Source organism: Procambarus clarkii, unplaced genomic scaffold (genome assembly GCF_040958095.1).
Source record: "Procambarus clarkii isolate CNS0578487 unplaced genomic scaffold, FALCON_Pclarkii_2.0 HiC_scaffold_369, whole genome shotgun sequence".
In the NCBI taxonomy this organism is placed as follows: Eukaryota; Metazoa; Arthropoda; class Malacostraca; order Decapoda; family Cambaridae; genus Procambarus; species Procambarus clarkii.
The window spans coordinates 116,156-122,129 of NW_027189402.1; the positions used below are offsets into that span (position 1 = coordinate 116,156).

The 5,974-nt window shown below is 54.0% G+C and overlaps 3 non-coding genes across 3 annotated transcripts in view; all 3 read left to right on the forward strand.

Annotated features, from left to right (window-relative positions):
* Positions 1-747: 747 nt before the first annotated feature.
* On the forward strand, positions 748-2,619 carry LOC138361413 (small subunit ribosomal RNA). The gene has a single exon (XR_011226962.1). It is a non-coding gene; the product is annotated as a small subunit ribosomal RNA (ribosomal RNA).
* A 647-nt stretch (positions 2,620-3,266) lies between these two features.
* LOC138361412 (5.8S ribosomal RNA) lies at positions 3,267-3,428 on the forward strand. The gene has a single exon (XR_011226961.1). It is a non-coding gene; the product is annotated as a 5.8S ribosomal RNA (ribosomal RNA).
* Positions 3,429-4,517: 1,089 nt separating this feature from the next.
* LOC138361414 (large subunit ribosomal RNA) overlaps positions 4,518-5,974 on the forward strand; it is a 4,388-nt gene continuing 2,931 nt past the window's right edge. The window contains exon 1 of the ribosomal RNA XR_011226963.1: positions 4,518-5,974. This exon is cut by the window's right edge and continues 2,931 nt beyond it. This is a non-coding gene — a ribosomal RNA (large subunit ribosomal RNA).

The window sequence follows — 5,974 nt, forward strand, 5'->3', positions numbered from 1 at the left end:
TGCTCGATGCAAACTGAGAACTGTCACTGCACACGCTGCGGCATCTCGGGTCCGGTGCGCGAGGCGAACTTGCATTCTGCTAGACATACGTAGCATTAGGCGAGAGCGCCCGTAATCGCGCACGTCGTGAGGCTCGAGAGGCCTTCAAAGCAGCGCCTCTGTATTGTGTCACGACGATTCCTTCCGATCTCCGTGCGATCACTTCTCCAGCCTACGACTGCACATCGAGTCAGCTATCGATCGGTCTGTGTGCATGGGAACAGAGCACCAACCTTCTTCCATGTCATGGGAAGGCTGAACAAAAACACTGTGGCGTCGCCTCTCTCCACCAACGAGGAGGCGACAAACCACACGGCACCTCGGATGCATTTCCGACGGTTCCTTTCATATAAAAGGGGTGACGCCGAGGAAAATAAGACTCGCGTCCCTACCAAAACGAAAAAGACCACCACCACCTACTCACTTACTACTGCTCCTCCTCCTGTTTTTCCAGCTTGCCGTGTTGAATGACGACAATGACGAGCAGGAGTAATCTCGGCGGGGTAGTTATGATCGTTCGTCCACGCGGAGTAACTGCTCTCCTCCGCCTCTGTTCGTCTAACGTATCGACATAACGCCATACTGTCGGGCTGCTAGAGAGTCCATAGTGAGATTTAACTTGCAAAGCAGGATTAAAACGCAAAACCGAGGGGAGCGAGGGGTGTGTGTGTGTGTCTTGTGTACTATATATCAGTAGTACTGTTGAGCTACCTGGTTGATCCTGCCAGTAGTCATATGCTTGTCTCAAAGATTAAGCCATGCATGTGTAAGTACAAGCCGAGTTAAGGCGAAACCGCGAATGGCTCATTAAATCAGCTATGTTTCATTGGATCTGTAAACCCACTTACTTGGATAACTGTGGTAATTCTAGAGCTAATACATGCATCACGTCTCTGACCGCAAGGGAAGAGCGCTTTTATTAGTTCAAAACTGGTCGGGCCTCGGTCCGTTAACCCACCCGTGGTGAATCTGAATAACTTTTTGCTGAGCGCACGGTCTCCGCACCGGCGCCGCATCCTTCAAGTGTCTGCCTTATCAGCTTTCGATTGTAGGTTATGCGCCTACAATGGCTATAACGGGTAACGGGGAATCAGGGTTCGATTCCGGAGAGGGAGCCTGAGAAACGGCTACCACATCTAAGGAAGGCAGCAGGCACGCAAATTACCCACTCCCGGCACGGGGAGGTAGTGACGAAAAATAACGATGCGAGACTCATCCGAGGCCTCGCAATCGGAATGAGTACACTTTAAATCCTTTAACGAGGATCTATTGGAGGGCAAGTCTGGTGCCAGCAGCCGCGGTAATTCCAGCTCCAATAGCGTATATTAAAGTTGTTGCGGTTAAAAAGCTCGTAGTTGGATCTCAGTTCCGGACTGACGGTACACCGCCTGGTGCTTACTGTCACGCTCCGAACAGCTAACTAGCCCCGCCGGCTCGCACGGGGTGCTCTTCATCGAGTGTCCCGAGTGGCCGGCACGTTTACTTTGAAAAAATTAGAGTGCTCAGAGCAGGCTACTTTAATGGCCTGAATGTCTATGCATGGAATAATGGAATAGGACCTCGGTTCTATTTTGTTGGTTTTCGGAACCTGAGGTAATGACTAATAGGAACAGGCGGGGGCATTCGTACTGCGACGCTAGAGGTGAAATTCTTGGACCGTCGCAAGACGAACTACTGCGAAAGCATTTGCCAAGGATGTTTTCATTAATCAAGAACGAAAGTTAGAGGTTCGAAGGCGATCAGATACCGCCCTAGTTCTAACCATAAACGATGCCAACTAGCGATCCGCCGGCGTTATTCCCATGACCCGGCGGGCAGCTTCCGGGAAACCAAAGTCTTTGGGTTCCGGGGGAAGTATGGTTGCAAAGCTGAAACTTAAAGGAATTGACGGAAGGGCACCACCAGGAGTGGAGCCTGCGGCTTAATTTGACTCAACACGGGGAACCTCACCAGGCCCAGACACCGGAAGGATTGACAGATTGAGAGCTCTTTCTCGATTCGGTGGGTGGTGGTGCATGGCCGTTCTTAGTTGGTGGAGCGATTTGTCTGGTTAATTCCGATAACGAACGAGACTCTGGCCTATTAACTAGTCGACGGATCTCCAGCAATTGGTGTCCAGTTCGCAACTTCTTCTTAGAGGGATTAGCGGCAATTCTAGCCGCACGAGATTGAGCAATAACAGGTCTGTGATGCCCTTAGATGTTCTGGGCCGCACGCGCGCTACACTGAAGAGATCAACGTGTTCTCCCCCTCCGAGAGGAGCGGGTAACCCGTTCAATCCCCTTCATGATAGGGATTGGGGCTTGCAATTGTTTCCCATGAACGAGGAATTCCCAGTAAGTGCAAGTCATCAGCTTGCGCTGATTACGTCCCTGCCCTTTGTACACACCGCCCGTCGCTACTACCGATTGAATGATTTAGTGAGGCCTTCGGACTGGCGCTCTTGGATGTTCTACCCCTCGCGTCTCGGCGCAAGGGGTTCTCGCCTCGAGCTGACGGAAAGATGTCCAAACTTGATCATTTAGAGGAAGTAAAAGTCGTAACAAGGTTTCCGTAGGTGAACCTGCGGAAGGATCATTACAGTTTGTGACGCGAGAGCTGCAACCATCGGCTCGTCGTCGTCGTTCGAGTATTCTTCAATGCGAAGAAGGCAAGGGTAGCCTTGGGAGCCGCACCCAATTGCCGTGGGAAAGGAGAAAGCGGATAAACGGCGGGGAGATCAACACCCACTGTGAGACAATAACAGGTCTGTGATGTCGGACTGACATGACATGTCAGTCAGTCCGACCGGCGCAGGTCACAGTCCTAGCGCCGTATACTGCTTTAGAGTCATCTGTTGGGGCTCGCGACACCCGTCACCGACATCTTTCTTCCTTGTCCCCGGTCGCTCAGTGGCTTCCGGCACCCACACCATAGAGAGAAAGCAGCAGGCGAAGACGCTACTGCTCCTCTCGTTGACAGGGCCGGCGCCTGCTACTCTGGCGGCGTCTAGTGCTGGGTTTTCCTTGACACGCTTCCCAGTGGGCCCCTCCCTCCCCGCCTTCACTCTACTGTAAACGTAAATGTACGTGTGCGGCAGAGGAGGAAAAAGGGGAGAGAGAAAAAAAGCATTTTATGTGTCTTCTAACCAAAGTCGGGCTCTTACCAGCCCTATCAAACCCCCCATACATTACGTCCTCCTATGATGGAGTGATAGACGGCCGACAGGCCTTAATAAAAACATATACAACTCTTAACGGTGGATCACTTGGCTCGTGGGTCGATGAAGACCGCAGCTAACTGCGTGTCGGTATGTGAATCGCAAGAATACCAGATACATCGACAAGTCGAACGCACATTGCGGCGGCAGTCCTGATATGTGTACTGTCGCCACTCCTGCGCGAGGGTCGGAATAACATCCATCGGGCGAGTAGCTGTTGCGGCCTCCATATTCTGCTCTTTGGCAGGCTCAACGATGCGCTTTGGCCTGCTCTGGGGAACGACGCCCGCCACTGCCCCCCGAATGAGAAGGCAGGAGGCAAACCGGGAGTCCCCCTAATATTTGACAAACGAGCCCCTAGCACACCTCATCATGCTGTGAAAGAAAGACGCTTTTCGTCCTATTTCTGCAACAGAGGCCTGCCGCCCTTTGAGTGAGAAAACACTCGACGTCTGCTGCGGATCCGATTGTCCCACAGACGTGCAGCAAGCAAAGCCGCCAGTTTCCACCCCTCCGTGGACTGGATGGCACAACACAAGGGTATGGCTAGAGGACCGGGTCGGAAGCGACATGCCATGCGTCGCCGTCCAGAGGTAGTAGTGTGCCAGGGAAATTGAACGCTTGAGGAACCTCCCGCCTATCACACACACTCTCTACGGACCGACTCAACCGGATTTCATTTACTTTGGCCTAGCAGAATTCGAGAGAGAGAAGAAATGGTGCCAATAACGCTCATGAACGAGTAAATTACACCAGTACACAGGTGCATGTATGAGAGAGAGGCGTGTGCGCACAGAAGTAGTGCTATACTACTACTGTTGTTATTATTATTATTGTTATAATTTCGTTGGCATGTGTGCACCCTAGTGGTAGCCGCTGCCACAGTTGTGGGGCCTATAAGCAACGCTTGCTGAAACCGAAGTGACGGCGTGTCTGGCGCAAGCCGTCAGACGGCCAAATTCGGATTTTCAGTGCGTTGGCTGGGGGACAGTAACAGCCGTGGCATCATCAGCAGCAGCCGCTGTGTTTGTTGCTGGTGTGGTGCGAGGGAGCGACCGCCTGTCGTCATGACGGAGGAGGTGCTGCTCCCGTGCTGTGCTTTGCCCCTCAGCAAAAGGCGTAGCCAGAGTGCTCGCCGACGGGTGGCGTCCTTGATTGATCAAATCAAAATGTGTGTGACTCTGTGTGTGTGTTTTTGCGCCGAGACCGCCCCTCGAGCGATGATCGATGATCAAATAAAATTTTAAACCACCAGCGCACGAAAAAAAAAACCCACCGTCGACCTCGTGTCGGGAGAGACCTACCCGCCAAATTTAAGCATATTAATAAGCGGAGGAAAAGAAACCAACAGGGATTCCCTTAGTAAGGGCGACTGAACGGGGAAGAGCCCAGCGCATAACCTCGTGTCTTAACCGGCACGAGGGGTGTTGCGTTTCGGAGGGTCCGGCACGCCGTCCCATACCGCCTAAGTCAAGCTTGAAAGCGGCCACTACCCATGGAGGGTGACAGGCCCGTGTGGCGGCGCCCGCGAGGGCATAGATGGGGCGGTCGGAAAGGGCCTCTCTGTAGAGTCGGGTTGCTTAATAATGCAGCCCAAAGCAGGTGGTAAACTCCATCTAAGGCTAAATATGACCACGAGACCGATAGAGGACAAGTACCGTGAGGGAAAGTTGAAAAGAACTTTGAAGAGAGAGTTCAAGAGTACGTGAAACCGTTAAGAGCCAAACGGGTGGAACCTCGAAGGTCGAACTGGGGGATTCAGCTCGTCGGCTGTCGGCTGGGTGGGGACGTAACAAAGCGACCCAGGAATACTTGGGCGTGCCTCCACCCACGCCGGCGTCGGCGGGCGTATTTCGCCTCACAGTAGGTCGCCGCGACCCGTTGCTTTTGGGGACGTCGAAGGCCCGGACGGATTGGTACCCTACCGGCTGGGGATGCGGCTTCGGCTTCTCCTCTTGTCCGGTGGGCGAAACCGCCGGTGTCCTGGCTGCCCTGCGACGGTCGTAGAGACGAGCCCCTCCCATTCGTGGGGGGCGGCTCTCGCGGCGTGCAAAAGGTCGGTGATCCACCCGACCCGTCTTGAAACACGGACCAAGGAGTCTAACATGTGTGCGAGTCAGTGGGCGCACTAAACCCAGAGGCGTAATGAAAGTGACACGGGTTCGGCTGTCGCCTCGTGTGGCAGCCGGACTCAGGGCCGATCCCTCACCGGTTGCCCTCGCCTCTCTCCCGCGTCTCGGTAAGCCGGGTGAGCTATTTTCCCCGGCCGCTGCTGCGGGGCTCGGGGGGAGGCGGGGTGCGATGGTGTCCGTAAAAAAGAGCCTGCTGTTGCAGGGGGGCGCAGGCCCGGGACTTGCCAGGACGCCGCGAGACTGTCACTTTGCTGTGAGGCTCCAGGGTCGATCAGCGGGTCATGCGTGCAGTCGGCAAGTACCATGAGCAGACATGTTGGGACCCGAAAGATGGTGAACTATGCCTGGCCAGGATGAAGCCAGAGGAAACTCTGGTGGAGGTCCGTAGCGATTCTGACGTGCAAATCGATCGTCGGAGCTGGGTATAGGGGCGAAAGACTAATCGAACCATCTAGTAGCTGGTTCCCTCCGAAGTTTCCCTCAGGATAGCTGGAACTCGTGGGATGAATTTCATCCGGTAAAGCGAATGATTAGAGGCCTTGGGGACGAAACGTCCTCAACCTATTCTCAAACTTTAAATGGGTGGATGCCGAGCTTGCTTGAG